Source organism: Sander lucioperca, chromosome 19 (assembly GCF_008315115.2).
Source record: "Sander lucioperca isolate FBNREF2018 chromosome 19, SLUC_FBN_1.2, whole genome shotgun sequence".
Lineage (NCBI taxonomy): Eukaryota > Metazoa > Chordata > Actinopteri > Perciformes > Percidae > Sander > Sander lucioperca.
In genome coordinates this window covers 869,217-886,931 of record NC_050191.1, presented here as the reverse complement: position 1 = coordinate 886,931, position 17,715 = coordinate 869,217, and the positions used below count along the sequence as shown (strand labels likewise).

The 17,715-nt window shown below is 40.1% G+C and overlaps 2 long non-coding RNA genes across 3 annotated transcripts; one reads left to right on the top strand and one right to left on the bottom strand.

Annotated features, from left to right (window-relative positions):
• Positions 1 to 1,695: 1,695 nt before the first annotated feature.
• LOC116053518 lies at positions 1,696 to 14,156 on the bottom strand. Its single transcript, XR_004105866.2, has 3 exons — positions 13,989 to 14,156; positions 12,667 to 12,737; positions 1,696 to 1,902 (listed from the first exon to the last, which is right to left on the bottom strand). It is a non-coding gene; the product is annotated as an uncharacterized LOC116053518 (long non-coding RNA).
• Positions 8,249 to 9,820, top strand: LOC116053520. Of its 2 annotated transcripts, none has more exons than XR_004105867.2 (3): positions 8,249 to 8,947; positions 9,409 to 9,477; positions 9,603 to 9,820. It is a non-coding gene; the product is annotated as an uncharacterized LOC116053520 (long non-coding RNA). The 2 variants fall into 2 exon arrangements; XR_004895964.1 differs by having other exon boundaries at positions 8,249 to 8,983.
• Positions 14,157 to 17,715: the final 3,559 nt, after the last annotated feature.

Sequence of the window (17,715 nt, the reverse complement as noted above, 5' to 3'; positions counted from 1 at the left end):
CAAGCTGTTAGAACGGTCATAATATGCAGCACTAACGTTATACCAGAGTAACGTTAGAAGAAAAAAATCAATCAATAAATAGGCTTATATAAACCTGGACCGGAAGAAATCTGTTAGCAACAGTAGTTTATTACAGTGATTTAATATCGTGCCTATCCACGTATACATCACCAGTCACGTTTAATGAGCGCATTGTTTGGTTCAATCCAGTTGGTAATAGTTAACCTAAGAACTTATTGTGTGTGCAGAGTTGTTACTGTTAGCACTATATTATATAATTAAATTAATATTTAATGTGGTTTCCACCGTAATGTTCCCCCTTTCTACCAGCAGGTGGCAGTATTTAAATGACTGGCTGTATGGTGTCTTTGGTAACTGTTTTAAATCAAGATTACTGATACAGATGTATTTATTGTTGTTCATTTCATTTGGTTTTTGATTTTGATTTTATTTAAAATCAAATTAATGTTAATCAGTGGAGCAGTGCTGAGGATGAACTAGAGTTTAAGAGTCTGATAGCTTGGGGGAAAAGCTGCTCTGCAGTCTGGTGGTGCGACAGCAGACACTTCTATATCTCTTCCCAGAAGGCAGCAGGGTGAACAGGCTGTGGCTGGGTGGGTACTGTCCTTTAGTATCCTTTGGGCTCTGCGTAGGCACCTCACCTCACCTCACCGACATCACTGATGCTCGGGAGATGGGTACCAATGATCTTCTGAGCAGTTTTAATCTCCCGCTGCAGAGCCCTCCGGTCCTGGGCCGTGCACATCCCATACCAGTTTGTGATGTTTCCAGTCAGGTGATCACCACATCATCAACACATTTGCTGATGTAAGAAGTCACACTGATGATGTATAATCCTCAAGGCTCTCCTGGGTGGTGACCTCGTCTGTCCACACTTTTGACTGTCCTTACTTATGATCAGACTTGCAGCACTGTCTTTATATTTCATGAAAGCTTAAATGTTAACATAAAAATGTTTTAGAATGGCATAAAATTAAGAAATGAGAATGTGTCTGTACACCTATGTGTCTTAAGCAGCATAAGCAATCAACATTTGTTTGCTTTCACTCCCTCTGACTGCAGCTCAGTATATCATTTGGACTGTGCAATGACAGATATCGTAGCAATAGATGATGGAGAAGTGAACTGTGCATCACTGCATGAACTTTATCTGAAAAATGTGTGTATGTAAAAGTAAAAATACAATTCCATAAATGATATTCCATAAATATTATCCAAACTTTAGGAGGTGTTCTCTGTAGTGTGGTCCTGTAGCAATATATAATGATGGCAGTTGTTAAGTGTAAACAATTTTTGTATATTTACAGTAAATTACAGGTAGCACGGTTGCCAGTAAGTTACTGTAAATCGATTTTACAGCAAACTACTGCAGCTGTACTGTAATGCAATTTACAGTATATATAACAATACTGTAAAAGCACAAACAGTATTTTACTATATTTTTATGGTATTTTGTAATTTGATGCTATTGTACTGTAATATGTAGTTTTATTAATATTGATACATTACTGTTAATTATTACTATATTATTGATCATTACTATTATAAATAATATTATATAATAATCTCCAGCTACTAATATTGTACTACTAATAAGGTATACTTCAGAATAACAAATACAAATCAAAAGGCAATCCAAACATTGTTCTTAATTTAAAAATTAATTTTATTTAAACATTTTTTAAATTTTCAACATTTTCCTGTCTTCGACGACATTCACATTTTTCCTGCAAGTTCAGCCCAGAGAGCTGCAGCAACTTTCAGTCAAATGTGATAGTGTTAATATCCTTCAACATGTTTCCACAAAGAGCAGCAGCAGGCAGCTGCAAATGTTTCACTGCTGTCCAGCTCTCATGATGAAAATTCCCTCAATAGATCCACCTGAAAATAATAAAAAAAACCTGTTACCTACAGTATTTTATTCTGAAATCATACACATATATTATTACTATTGTGTTGCACAAATGGAAGGAACTGACTGGATTCCATTATTACGGTGGCTCTGAAGGGCAAATCACGACAGCAAATAGGAAAACACGACGGCAGATATGAAAACACGACGGCAAATAGGAAAACACGACGGCAAATATAAAAACACGACGGCAAATAGGAAAACACGACGGCAAGTAGAAAAACACGACGGCAAATAGGAAAACACGACGGCAAATAGGAAAACACGACGGCAAATAGGAAAACACGACGGCAAGTAGGAAAACACGACGGCAAGTAGAAAAACACGACGGCAAATAGGAAAACACGACGGCAAATAGGAAAACACGACGGCAAATAGAAAAACACGACGGCAAATAGAAAAACACGACGGCAAATAGGAAAACACGACGGCAAATAGAAAAACACGACGGCAAATAGGAAAACACGACGGCAAATAGAAAAACACGACGGCAAATAGAAAAACACGACGGCAAATAGAAAAACACGACGGCAAATAGAAAAACACGACGGCAAATATGAAAACACGACGGCAAATATGAAAACACGACGGCAAATAGAAAAACACAATGACATTAACTTCTACCGGAAAGGGTAGGGCCTATCTAGCAGAGGACGGACCCTCCTGATTGGACAGACGGACTGTCTGTTTTTTAACAGGAAATGAGTACTCTCTCACTAGCTTGCTAGACTGCATCCCTTCATTCGGCGCCACAATTGGTAAAGGATGTTTTGTCGTTATTGTGGGAAAAAGTTGTTGGAGAACCAGCCGAATTTTTGCAGTGGTTGTGGAGAGAGACTTGGAGAAAGTCTTGAACCAACTTATTTGGCTCAACCCACCGATGTACCAACTTCAGGTAAGTTAACGTAACCTTATTTCTAGCTAATGGTAGGTTCCCCATGCCTGTCGGTACGCAAGCCTCCCCAATTATAAAGTTTGTCTCAGGCCGCGTGAGCGCACATGTATCCAGTGAAGGCGGCGTGGCATTAATAACAAGTGTTCATCTGCCAAAAAGTGATTTCAGTCAAATAAAAAGGTTTTCACGTAAATATAAACGAGTAAGTTAGATGCCGTAATCACGTAAATGTCATGCCTCATCACACTATGAACTGCAAATTCGATTGAATTAGGTAACAAGAAACATAAGTTTCAAAAAGACATATGCTGTTATCACGGACATTTAGTTATGTATATTTGCATATTATGATCCTTTGCAGACGATCGCGTTGACACCACAACACCCCTGCCTAAAATTGAAGTAACTGCTTTCTCTCGCCATTCAGATATTTAGTCAATCATTTATAATCAAGGTGATAATGAGATCAGATATCTGTCAAGGAAACCTCCTTCCTCAGTATTCCTCAGTATTCTAGCCATGTGTTTTATTTTTATTTTTTTTACTGTTGCTTTTGTTTCTATGAAGCTGCAATGCATGATTTGCCATTTTATAAGAATGCATGTTGTGCTTCCCTGTAGTATCACAGAATCCTCCATCCAACCTAACCCCAAGATTAAAAACCTTTCTGGAATACCGGAATAAAAAAGCAGAGGAAAGGCAAAAGTTTTCCTTTGGTAAAATGCGGGAAAAGAAAAAGGAAAAAAGGAAAGTGCAGGTAAGCAAATGTGTTTTGATATAGCTCAGAGTGAGAGTGAAAAATTATTCCAACTCAACTCTAGTGTTGACTTGCTGTCGACATCCCATCATAATTTGAACCCTATACCTAAGCCCCCTGGTAGGGTCAATTTAATGGCAAACAATATAGATCAAGTCATGTTGGGAGATAAAATATGTAAATGTTTGAAATAGGTTTCTGTATTGTAGTCAATTCACTCAGAAAACAACATAGAATTCCCTGAGTTTACCTATTGGACATATTTCTTACTTTTCAACTGATTTCTGATCATGAATATCAATTGTTGTGTTCTGTGGAAATAAAATATTTTTTTTAAACACCTGTTATTTGGCCGAGATCAAGCTTTGATTTATTTTATTACAGAACTGTCTTCCAAAACTGCTGTTTACTAGGATTTGAAGGAAGGATTAGGGTTGCTCTGCTTTGAGTCACATTTTGAGTGAAAGATATATTTTTGGTCTATGTGTAACATTTGCCAACAGAGAAACAACCACTTTTGAATTAAGCACGGTTCTTTAAACCAGGTGAAGAGCCTCCCTACCATTTCCTGTGTTTTTTATTGCAGATTAATCTTGGCTTGATGACTGCTCAGACGGGTGGTTTAAAGCCAGTACGTGGGAAAACCATTCCCTTATCAATTGACTCTGACATCACTGCTCAAAGTCTTCTTCATCAGAGTGTGAAAAAAATGAGGGACTTCAACCAAGACTTGGATCAAGGAGCCTTCATCCTTCTGTATCCAGATGGATCTGAAGTCATCAATACCCCTGGGACACAACGACCTTTTATTCTAGAAGAATATAAGGCAGAATTAGGCAAACCATATCAAAGGATCACAATGTTTATCTGCCCAAGGAAGGACTTTGAAAAAGGTAAGTTGTTATGTTTTGCCATAGCCATTTACTTCTGTGGCTAGATGTTTCACCTTTGAGAGATAAATAAGTAAATACGTTTAAAGGAACACACCGACTTATTGGGAATTTAGCTTATTCACCGTAACCCCCAGAGTTAGACAAGTCAATACATACCCTTCTCGTCTCCATGCGTGCTGTAACGCTGTCTGACGGCTCCAGCGGCATCAGGCCAGCACAGAACATGCAGGTGAATGGTTCCAGTAATCGTACTGCTCCCAATAAGTGACAAAATAACGCCAACATTTTCCTATTTACATGTTGTGATTTGTAGAGTCACAGCGTGTACAAATAACAAAGTCACATGAGACACAGCCATCTTCTAACCGTAAACAAACCGGGAACTATATTATCAGGCGGAAGAATATAGTACTTGGGCGGAATGATTTGCTTTGCAGCAAACCTGTCTGATAATATAGTTCCCGGTTTGTTTACGGTTAGAAGATGGCTGTGTCTCATGTGACCTTGTTATTTGTACACGCTGTGACTCTACAAATCACAACATGTAAATAGGAACATGTTGGCGTTATTTTGTCACTTATTGGGAGCAGTAGGATTGCTGGAACCATTCACCTGCATGTTCTGTGCTGGCCTGATGCCGCTTGAACCGTCAGACAGCCTTACAGCACGCATGGAGACGAGAAGGGTATGTATTGACTTGTCTAACTCTGGGGGTTACGGTGAATAAGCTAAATACCCAATAAGTCGGCGTGTTCCTTTTTAAAAATAGCTCCCCATGGTGTTTTCTGCATTTATGTTAAAATTACTGCAAGCCCCTTGAAGTTGTAGATGCATAAAAAAACATTCAGTGAACTTTCCCCCCTATAGAGTCAGACCATGTGCCAAAACTACAGAGCCCCTAAGGGGACGTGAGCAAAAAAAAATATCCAAAGTTTAGTTTCATGTGCTAACAGGAAACTTCATGTGCACACACGAAACCTTTTCATGTGCGCACATGAAAGTTTCACACGAGCACATGAAAGTTTCGTGGGAGCACGCAAAACTTTTGTGTGAGCAAATGAAAGCTGTATATTGATGTGACAGTGACGGCTAGAAAAAGTACAGGAGTTAGTTGCACTATATTTTAATAGGTCTTCATTATAAGGACATTGCTGCTTTTCTTGCAAGTCGTCACCATTATATTGTTTCGATACAACATTTAAAACCGATTTTAAAGTCTTGTAATCTGTTCCGATGCAAGGGATACAGCGATTTGGATTGGGCAATTACTTTCATTTATAAACAGTTACAAACATCTGGCCAACTCCAAGGATATAGGTGGATGTACACAACATGCAAGGAGAATGGATTAAACATAAGGAAAGAGGATTTTCGATTAATTCTACGAGAAAAGGGCTGTGGAACGGGACATTCTAAAACGCTTAACGTGAAAAAGCTTAACATGGTTTAATGTACCTAAACAATGATCAATGATTACCAAATTTCTCTCTCATTTTGCTCCTCATAACCACTGAAAACTGTCAAAAAATCGATCCAAACGTCCAATTATTATGGATGTTATCTGACATTAAGCGTTTCTGCTTCACATTTTCAGCAGGGCAGCGGAGTGGCTGTGGGTTGTCTCCACAGTTGTCATGGGCTTTATAAGTTTTAGAATGTCCCTGTTGAACTCAGAGTGAGGGGGGGGGGGGGAAATGAAATTCAAAATTCCGCACCAAAATGATTTATTATTTTTTATTCAGGAATTCAACTGTCTACCAACTGTAAACCCGAAAATACAAGTTAAAAAAAATCATTAAAATCATGAACTCAAGTGTCATTATGAAACACATAAAACAAACAGAAAGTGGTGGTCTGTACAGTTGTGCTGTTATAGTTATATGTAGTTTGCTGCTAGCATGCAGCCTGACGTCTGACAATTAGGGCGGGATTTGGGACAACTGCTTGGATTTCGGGACTGTCCCGAATTTTTCGGGACATCTGGTCACCCTAGTAGACTCTTATGACAAATTGAAGCCTTTTGGCATCTACATAAACTCATCTTTAGCCGCCATCCTTTCTAACCAGAGATCTTTGCTGCAGTGCTGCTGACTGTGGAACTGGCACTGTTCATAACAGCACACATGAAAACAAATCTAAAGTTTAGTTTCATGTGCTCACATGAAACTTTGATGTGCGCACATGAAAGTTTCATGTGAGCACATGAAACTAAACTTTAGATTTGTTTTGTTTTTATCACGTCCCATTACCAGCTGTTTCTGGTGTCTCAAACCAGTTTTAAATTCATCACTTTCTTCTGGAGTTAACTTCTTTTTAAATGTTTGTCTTCATGTCAATCAAGCTAACTTTAATTGTTTTGTTTTTTGCAGTTGGAGAAGTGTCAGACATTTCTGACTCTGACGCAGAGATTGTGATAAAAAGAACCCCGATAGAGTTTGACCTAGCTGATACACTGGTGAGTGCAATGTAAAGCATATTTGGGTGTTTTTTTATTTTTATGAAAATGTTTTTGTTTGCTGTGTAAGGTATTGATCAACCTCCATTTGTCTACAGCCATTTGAACCTCTGCGTGAAAGCAGTCCAATACAGACGAATACAGAGGATATCGGTCCAAGTACCTCTGGATGTCCTGGAACGACGAGAACTTATTACAGGTTTGGTTTTGGGGCTGTTGTTTTAAATAGTCTAGAATATTAAATATTAACACTCTTGAATACTGATAAGAAGACACACTGTATGTTTCATTAATATTGGATTTTGTGTACATATTCTTTTTGCAGGAACTACACAGACCTGTATGCGCCTATCGTCATTGATGACGATGATGACGATGATGACGAAGTTCTGACTGTCAAAGAAAGAAATGAGGCATCTTCTAAAGAACATATGTGAGTCATGAGTGCATTATTAGAGTATTAACCATCATCCTGTCTCTTTGTAGAATGGACTTGCACAGAGTACGAGTAGTCATTAAACAAATAAACATCACTGTATTAAGAAGGGTGAAACACCAATTTCAGTTACTGTGGCGAGAGAAACTGTAGGTACTAGGTCCAGTAGAGAGATGTCTTTTTGTAAGGAACTCCATTTTAATGTATTAAATATATCCTATTGTTTTATTAACTGCCTAGAGAGTCTCCTAAGGAGTCAAAATCAAGTGTTAGGAGTAAAATTTATGAATATTGAATGGAAGGAATGCTTGATCCCATTTGTGTTTAGCTAATAAGCTACAAAATTATGCTTGGAGCATTTTTTTTTTTTTTTTTCATACACACAATGTAACTTTTCTACTTTTTGTTCTAGGCATACAAGTGCACCTGAAATAATTGCAAATTTGGCGCTTCCCATTGACCACAAGAAAGTCAGCAGATTCAACGTGTCCAGATCTAATGTATGGGATGGTGCTGTCAGAGGTTTTCAGCGTTGCACGTACTCCGAGGAGAATGACATGTTTGTTAAGTTTACCGATGATGCCGGCTCCCCTGAAGAAGGCCTAGATACTGGCGGACCGAGGCGGGAATTCCTCACGCTTCTAATGAATGATCTGAAGCATCGCGCTATCTTTGATGGACCTCCAGAAAGCCGTTACCTGGTGTACAACTCTACAGGTGTCTTTTTATTTCATGGCAGTTTATGTATTTTTTTAACAAGTGTTAATATATTTTGATTAAAGTATTATTTTTTTTGTACATTAAGTGACACGCCCCTTTAGTCTTGTTAAACTTTCAGGCCATACATACAATCTTTAAAAAAAAAAAAAAAAAAAAAAAGTCTGAATGGAAAATAAGGGGTCATGTGACAGGGTTCATGTGACCTGGGTCACCACCTACCTGAATCTAACAGAAAGTCGCTCTTAACAGATAAAGATGGCCATTAACTGTCATTTTTCTGTACTCTGCATGACAGCTGTCAGGGAAAATGAATATGTTCTGGCAGGAAAGATCATTGCTGTGTCTATTGTACACGGGGGACCAGCACCACATTTCCTGTCAAAGGACCTCGTTAACCACATTGTAGGGAATCCCAGTTTCGGTGCCACTGTGGAAGATATTACAGATGAAGAGATAGGGAGAGTTCTGCATCAGGTATGAAGTGACCTCTATTCAAGTAGTGGGTTTACTATGAGAGCACATTATTTAATTCAGAGTAAGGTCATAGTGAAAGGAACAGACCAGAAGTTTCAGATCTCCACTTCTATCAGTAAGACAAAATTTAAGTAAAAATAATTTGATCCCTGTTTTGTTTGAGTGGTTTACCATTTGACTGACCATTGCAAGATTCTTGCCCTATCAGGGATGGGTTTTGCTAAGTCTTACAAAGTCTTTTTAACAGGTCCAGGAAGCAGAATCTGTGGAATCTCTGCAAAATGTACTTTTGCAAAACAGCTCCATGTTCCAGACTGCTGGATGCTTCCTACATGTGAAGACTTCTGAGGACAAGCAAACACTTGTGGAGGAATACCTCAGATGGTATATTCTACACAGAAACCAGAGTGTTATTCAAAGGTAATAGTTCTAAAGACTCATTCTCTGCCTCCATTCATAAAACATATTTCAATCTCATGTTTAACAACCACATACTTTCCAGTCCCATGATTTATCACTTGAATGCTTTAAAAGTGGCTACAGAGAACACTGTGACATTCACAAATGGTAAAGTGGGTTTAGTGAAAAGTTTGAGTGTTCAGTTTGAGTTTTTAGTCCCTGGAAGACTGGTAACTTAGACTCTGGTATAGTTACCATGGTAACTGAAACCATCTGTTATATGTTCATTGTTCCTAATAGATTCAAAGAAGGACTTGCAAGTCTACACTTTTTGACCACACTCCAGCAGCATCCGTGTGTGTTGGCCCCACTCTTGTGCCACTCTCAGAAGAACCTGACAGCTGCTGACATGGAAAGCCTGTTTAGACCACACCTCAGTCCAGCAGGAAGTAACAGTCGGCAGAAAGAAGGCAAAGCACTTGGATTTTGGGCTGATTTTCTTCTTGATTGTGAAGGTTTGTTATGGCCTTTTTATATGGTGTTTGTAAAAAGTGAAAACCTTTCATTTTCACACTGTGTCAACTTAATTTACTTGTTAGATGATAAAGACACTAAAACAATGTTGACTTTTCCCTTTCAGAAAAAGCTACTGCTGTGTCCCTAGAGGATGTACTGATGTTCGCTACAGGGCTCGCATCCCTTCCACCTGCTGGAATAACACCACTACCATGCATTGAGTTCTTAACAAATTCACCATTCCCTATGTCAAACACCTGTGCAAATACGCTAAAGCTCCCTCTCCTTGAGACCTACAGTGTCTTTAAGACAAACATGGAGTTTGGCTTACAGAATTCTCCAGGCTTTGGGTGCATTTAACACTGTGTGTTAAATGCACCCAAACACAGTCTGGATTTTTGTCCAGTCTTTAAACATGCAGTTTATAAAGCATGAAAGAGTGCATGCTCAGTTCGGTTCAAAGTATTTTAATGATTATTATTGCTTTTCATTACTTGGTTGAGTGAAAAGAACACAGAACCCTCACAGAACAGATGTTAAGTACAGGTCACATTACCAGTAACAGTAAAATTGTATTCAGCTAAAATATATGTAGTTTCACATTTGAAATAGTGTATAACATTTTGTGCTTGTAAACAATACCTCTTGAAAAGAACCACCTTTTAATAAATTAAGAAAATTATTCATGGTTCTTTGGTTGTTCAGACCTACAATTAACACAGTTAACTTGATGGTGAATCAGAAAATAAACAAATATATAGTTTGGGATATTTGAGTTTAATGTATGTATCCACTCTGGTATGACACTGCATATACTGAACTGCACTTGCCAAACCTGATAATCAATAAACGGCTAAGCCACATTTGAGAATGTTTTTTCCTTTAACATCTGGCCTTCAGGAGTGGGCTTCAGTAGACCCTATTTATAGGCCAGCTATTTCTTTCAAGGTGACATATAGTTCTGAGGCTGACTCCCAATCATGTGGCTGCTGTAATCCATTTTGCTCAACAGTCTGTTGAAGATAATCCTGGATGTCTGGATCACTGCATGAATGAAGAGTTTGCCTTGACTCGGGAAATGTATCCAGTTCCCTGCCTTGAACGGCCAATCCACAGTCCCTTGAACCAAACCTGCATAGTGACACAATAATTCATCATAAAGGGAAAACATGACCCTAAATCCAAATATATTTCCAATAATGTGTGATGCAATTTATGCTTTAATACACATATTTTTGTAAGAATGTATATAGTCAATTCATTGTCAGTTGATATGGAGTGACCTGTGAGGCAAGAGATAGAGTTCGTCTGGAATTCCCCCAGGACATGATGCAAGTCTGGAGGGTCTAATCCTGTGCTTATTCCAGAGGTCCGTGCACTCATCCAGGTCTTTTTGCAGAACATCACTGAAGCAGAATCTCAGTAAGTCCTGATGTTCATGGCTGCCATTAAAGTGTCCGGAGTCTCTCAGGTCTCCAAATAGGTCCATCCAAAATTGAGCCCTAGGAATACAATTCAAAGTTAGGCTACTTATTTTACACAAGAGGAAAATATAACTATTGAATAACTACAAGTAGGCTACTACAAAAAGCATTAATGTTGCTGCTGCCAATATCAGCAAAATAAATCTGACTGTGTGAATGCATAGGTGGAAAGGCACTGCATGGCCCCTCAATAATGCATGAGTGGATATGACTGCAACAGGAGGCAGCACCTGTCAATTCTAGTCTACCTGAGATCTCACAGAAACATAAGGAGAGTGCGCGCTCTCGAACAGAAAATAACACATAACACGAAGATATTTACGTGATTATGGCATCTACTTGTTTATATTTATGTGGGACAGATTACAGCCCACCCAGTCTGTTTTACCTGCCGAAATACTTTTATTTGACTGAAATGACTTTTTGGCAGATTAACACTTTTTGCTGTAACAAAATTACACTTATATACTGTCGGAACCGTAACAGTGGATTATTTACCTTCCTTTTCTCAAAATGGACCACCACGCCTCGATACGTTGATTCCCAACCGATGATCCATAATTGTGGCTTAAGGAGCCTGCATAGTAGTCTGTGTGCTCGTGTCTGAGGGTACACTGTATTGCAGCCATGGTGCCATTTTCGGTTCCATGGTCTGTCCTCAGTCTCATTGGGACCACACCAACACTCTTGACACAATTTATATAAATGTGGGCGATGACCGATGGGTTGTTGTTGGTAGCCCCACAAACAAGCCACATGATCCTTCTTGAAAACCCGTCTATGCATCCTGACAGGGCCAAGCCAAAGGGTTTCAGCTTATCGTATCCATCTACATGCCAGATGTAGTTTGGACCCATGGAGTGATACGTACGCCTCACAAACCTCCGGCGTGTTCTCGCATCTGTTCCTTGTGGATTTAGTTGCTTCAGCAATCTCATCACTGTGTGTCGTTTAACACGTAGCTTGTGTTTTTGCTGAAGTACTTGCCACATAGTCCGATAGCCGAATAGTTGCCCTGGTCCACGCAGCTCTGTAAGGATGGCACGTCTCACCTCATCCAGTTGTGAATAGTTTTTCCTTCTGTACAACCCTGCTTCTCTCAAACGTGACTTCAAAGTGCGTATACTTATCCTGATGTTGTGATTGGTTGACAACATATCAACTATCACGTCGTATGTATGCCCTGCATCAAAATAATTCTTAATAATAACGAAAGCATCTTCGGGAGTACTCATGTTTTCAAAATAGGCGCTTTTCCGTGTTTTTCACCTCTCTTTCCTGTTAAAAGACAGACAGTCCGTCTGTCCAATCAGGAGGGTCCGTCCTCTGCTAGATAGGCCCTACCCTTTCCGGTAGAAGTTAATGTCATTGTGTTTTCCTATTTGCCGTCGTGTTTTCCTATTTGCCGTCGTGTTTTCCTATTTGCCGTCGTGTTTTTCTATTTGCAGTCGTGTTTTCCTATTTGCCGTCGTGTTTTTCTATTTGCCGTCGTGTTTTTCTATTTGCCGTCGTGTTTTCCTATTTGCCGTCGTGTTTTCCTATTTGCCGTCGTGTTTTCCTATTTGCCGTCGTGTTTTTCTATTTGCCGTCGTGTTTTTCTATTTGCCTTCGTGTTTTCATATCTGCCGTCGTGTTTTCCTATTTGCTGTCGTGATTTGCCCTTCAGAGCCACCGTACATTATAAAGGGATTGTATTTTACTTACCATCATAATGAGGGTGGGGGTGTCTGTCTGGTCATCTGATGTGCCTCAATGTCTGCTTGGGTTGCAGTGACCTGCATCATGATAAAACATTAAGCAAAGAGTTGTTACAGTGTCCCAGGAAACATGAGTAGACTATAGTGATGAATGTGGGTTCACTTTGGATGTCATTATTGGTTATGAGACAATAGGTACTGATGTTTGTTACCTGACAAAAAATACCTTGTCTTAATAAGTTAGTTATTCTGCTACCGTTAAATTCGGCGTCATGTTTGACTCTGTAGAACTCCGATTTAATGAATCAGTAATAATAAAAATGTGTAAACTGCGACGTTAAGCAGACGAACATTAACGTTACCTGGGAAACATCATTAATCTCTTTACATGGAGTTAAAGTTAAAACCAAATTATGTTAAATCATGATCGCCGAAATAGTTAGTGAATGTTTATGAGTCGTAAGAAAACATAAATGATTTTTAAGGAGTAGATGTTTACTGGTAAAGCTCGGCTCTGTTTAATGTAATGATATATTAATGGACGTTTGCCTCAGACAGTGAACGAGTTGAAGATTTTATTTGCCTCGTTGTCAGTCATTTCTGTAAATAAAATTATCAAACAGACTTTTCGTAATTCACTAAGTTATTCTGATCAAATCGGCATCATGTTTCACGAAGCAGAACTCTAATTTAATGAAATAATAAGTTATAAAAGCTCCGTGGACATGCTAACTGGCGTTGTTTCGGGATGTCAAACAGTAACGTTAGCTAGCTAGGTTTTTTTCATCTCACTTTAGTTTAAAGGTAGTTTACAGAATAGCTGTTTAAGTTAAATACAAGCTGAAATGAAAAGCCTTTCTTTAGGAGTCATACAAAGTCATACGTTATAAAATAGGAGTATTAGCTAGCTATATGTATGTGTCAAGGGGAACCCAGATCTTTTAAATTGAGCAATATATTAACGGAGTCTGGAAAGTAATGGGCAGAACACGTACTTACTAGCTAGACTAATGTTAACGTAACGTTAACTGTAACAAGTAAGTTAGTATGAACAAATGTAAGGGTATTTTGTTCAGAGAAAAAAAAACAAGATATGCAATTAACTGTAGGCTACAATATGTTCAGAGGATAGCCACTTGCTATCCACACTAAAGTCACAAGTTAGCTAGAAAATTACTCTTGTGTGAGGATATCGCAACTTTAGGATGCCCAGTGCACCCCACACTATAAAAAAAAGAACGATGTTGTGGTAACGTTACACTTGAGCGTATAATCATGAAACATTATGATAAAAGTTAGCATGAAATACATAAAATAAACCAAACTTACCAAAACTTCCAAACATCCCCCGCTAGCAAGGCTTCTCCTTCAGTATCTGGGGGCCAGTTTGGTGTTCTGTCTGAGTAACTGACATCAGGAGTCGTTTTTTACAGCAATGCTGTATTATTGCCATGGCATATTACAGCCAGGTTACAGCAAGCCTAAAATATACTGTAAAATATTCCCGCTGTAATGTTCTCAGTGACGGAGACGTTGTGCACTTCACACTGCCACTGAGAAGTACGGTGGCTGAGAGTAGACATTAAGAATAAAACTAAAGCCACACTTCTGAACAGCGCCCCCAGCGCTACACCAATACATTACATCTCCCCCTCTTCAGAGAAGGACATACCGCAATTGTAGATAATGGGACAGCATTCTATAATAAGGCTAACATTAGCACAAACCTGAATGAAGCCACCAATTCAAATATTATATTAGCACATAACACACGGAAAGAAAGTGTGTAACTTAACTTGTTGCTACAACTCTCACAGTAGCCTTACTTAGCAGAGTAAGTCACAGAACATGCTCAATTCCTATTAAACTTTATAAAAGAAACAATCACAAATCCAGTCTTTGAGGGGGTTTCACCACTCTTCCTCGTTTGGTGGTGTATGACCCGGAAGGATGAACTTGGCCAGAGTCTAGGAGATTTCCCACAGGCGAAGGCAGCACTCCACCAGGGAAGACCACCTCCTGGCCGGAAGCAGCCTCAGCTGGTTCAGTCCAGGGCTCATCACTCGCGAAGTGACGTGACTGATTTGCTACAGCTGTGCTCTTGCGAAGTTGTTGACTGTTACGGCGAAGCTCTTTGCCGCCACAGTCCACAATGTATGATCTCGGCGCACTGTGTTTCTCAACAACAACTGCTGGGGACCACTTTGATTTCCCAGGGTACGGTTCAACTCTGACCTCTTGTCCAGGTGTTAGTGGTGGGCGTTGTTTAGATGCTCTGCTGTTGTCATAGTAGAACTTCTGGGACGATTTGGAGTTGTCCAGTAGATGCTTTATCTTGTAGGAGTCGTAGGACTTTGGGACAAGCAGCTGTTGAGCAGTAGGCAGTTTGTTTCTGGGCCTTCTACCCATCAGCAATTGTGCGGGGGACAAGCCTACAGACTCAAGAGGGGTTGTCCTGTAGTCAAGCAGTGCTAGTTGTTTGTCTTAAGCTTTGTACCACAGTCTTTTGACCGTTTGTACTGCTCGCTCGGCCTCTCCATTAGAGTGAGGAGTGTGAGGTGATGATGTGCGGTGGGAGATGCCGTAGCTCTCACAAAAGCTTTTGAACTCCTCAGCTGCGTACTGTGGGCCGTTGTCCGTTCTCAATACAGCGGGAATGCCATGTCTGCAAAACTGAGCTTTCAGTGATTCAATGACAGTGCGACTACGCTGGTCTGTAAGTACATCTACTTCAATGAACTTTGAGTAGTAGTCCACAAGCACTACATAATGTTTCCCGTCCCACTCAAAAATGTCAGATGCCACCTGCTCAAAAGGCAGTTCTGGAGTTACTGTTGGTAGTAGTGGCAGTCTCGGCAGTCTGTTTTGGAACTCTGCACACTTACTACAGTTTCTCACCATGTCCTCTACTTCAGCACTCATGCCTGGCCAGTAAAGCACTTCACGTGCTCTCTGTTTGCTTTTCACTATCCCCAGGTGGGACTGATGTATGAGCTCCAGCATGCGGTGTCTCATGGTGGGCGGCACCACTATGCGCAGTCCTTTGTACACCACTCCATCACATACCGTGAACTGGCTCCTTGAATCCCAGTATGGCTGAACAGCAACAGGAACGTCTCTCCTATGTTCTGGCCATCCCTGCTGGATTATGTGCTGTAGGAGGTTCAGCTCTTTCTTTGTGCAGTCTTGCAGCTCACTGTACTTTTCATCACTTACTGCTACATAGTTTAGCATAGAAACACACTCTAAGCCGTCCAGCTCTGGCGTGTTGCATTTCAGCTGAGCCCTTGAGAGAGTGTCAGGCAGCTCCATATCCTTTCCTCTCCTGTACTTGACATCTAAATCATACCATCAAAAGTCTCTGATAACTGTCCAGCGTCAATGTGTTGCATTTCGCACCTGTGTCTATCCTGAATGTTACTGGCTGTGACAGTATAGTGACACACGCTGTCCACTTGTCATCCATTGACGAGCCTGCAGCATAGACTGGAGAAACAACTTGGTTGATATTAATGCTCAGAATTTCCTCATCCGTCTGTTCACTTGCTGGTGACTCTACACACATTGTATGCACTGCACGCTTACGACACACAGCCATCCAGTGATTGGGCTTGTTACAGTAGGAACATGTTGAGCCTTTAGCAGGACACTTGCCTTTGTTCCACCTGTGATCCGACTGCTTGCCACAGCTCGTGCAGTTAGCCGTAATCTTCTGCTGCGCTAACCTGGGACGATCTGGATAGTGTGTCCTTTTATTGTGGTTGAACTTCTTGGGTTTAGCTGACACTGTAGAAACCTGTGAGCATTCAGCATCATCTCTGACTATTTTCATTTGTTTCTGCGACATCTCATACTGTTGTGGAATCTCCAAGGCTTTGGCTAATGTCAGATCCTCACCTCTGTCCAATAGCCTTTCCTGCACTCTTTTTTCATGCACTCCGGCGATGATGGCGTCAATCAGTATGTCATCCGGTTCAGCATATTCACAGTCCATAAGAAGCAGCTTTAAGTCCTTCACGAAGTGGTCGAAACTCTCACTTGCACCTTGTTTCCTCTGCTTGAAACGGTGACGAGCTATCCTCTTATTTTTTCTCGGTCTGATGTAGCTTTCAAACTTATCCAGTACCTTAATAGGATCTCCTTTCTCACCATCCGCCCATTCCAACGTTTTGTAGACTTCTCTGCCTTGTTCACCTATCCACGTGCCGAGCCAGCTTCTGCTTAGCTTCTAGCCCCGACAGCGGTCCATCAAAGACGAATGTGGCGTGACTTCTAAATCTGTCAAACTCTTTATATAAGTCTGCGGCATCCCAGTCAATCCTCGGGTGTTCAAACTGCGGAGTAGCCATAGCTACACGTGTTTAAAAGTCTGTGCTTGACAGAATTCTGACACCATGTAATGTTCTCAGTGACGGAGACGTTGTGCACTTCACACTGCCACTGAGAAGTACGGTGGCTGAGAGTAGACATTAAGAATAAAACTAAAGCCACACTTCTGAACAGCGCCCCCAGCGCTACACCAATACATTACACCCGCTTCATCAAAATTACCCACAATGCAACATAAAATGAAGTATTTTACTGTAATGAAGAAATATAGTATTGCACTGTAGATTTTTACAGTAGCCTACTGTGCTGCTAAATATACAGCGATTTCTAAGAGTGTAGGCTATTCTGCTTAATATTACCAATATGCCTAGTAATTGCTGACAACAACTAGCCTTTATAATCAATCTGGAATGTAAACAAAACATTGTCAAGGTACACATTTCAAAGAAGACTACTTGAATGAATATGAGGTGCTAGAAAAACAAAATGCATCAGGCGGTATCCAATGATAGCCCCACCATGGGCCCAACACTTTTCTGTAGCTTTTCCATTATATTAATTTAATTATATAATATAACAGTAACAACTCTGCACACACAATAAGTTCTTAGGTTAACTATTACCAACTGTATTGAACCAAACAATGCGCTCATTAAACGTGACTGGTGATGTATACGTGGATAGGCACATATTAAATCACTGTAATAAACTACTGTTGCTAACAGAT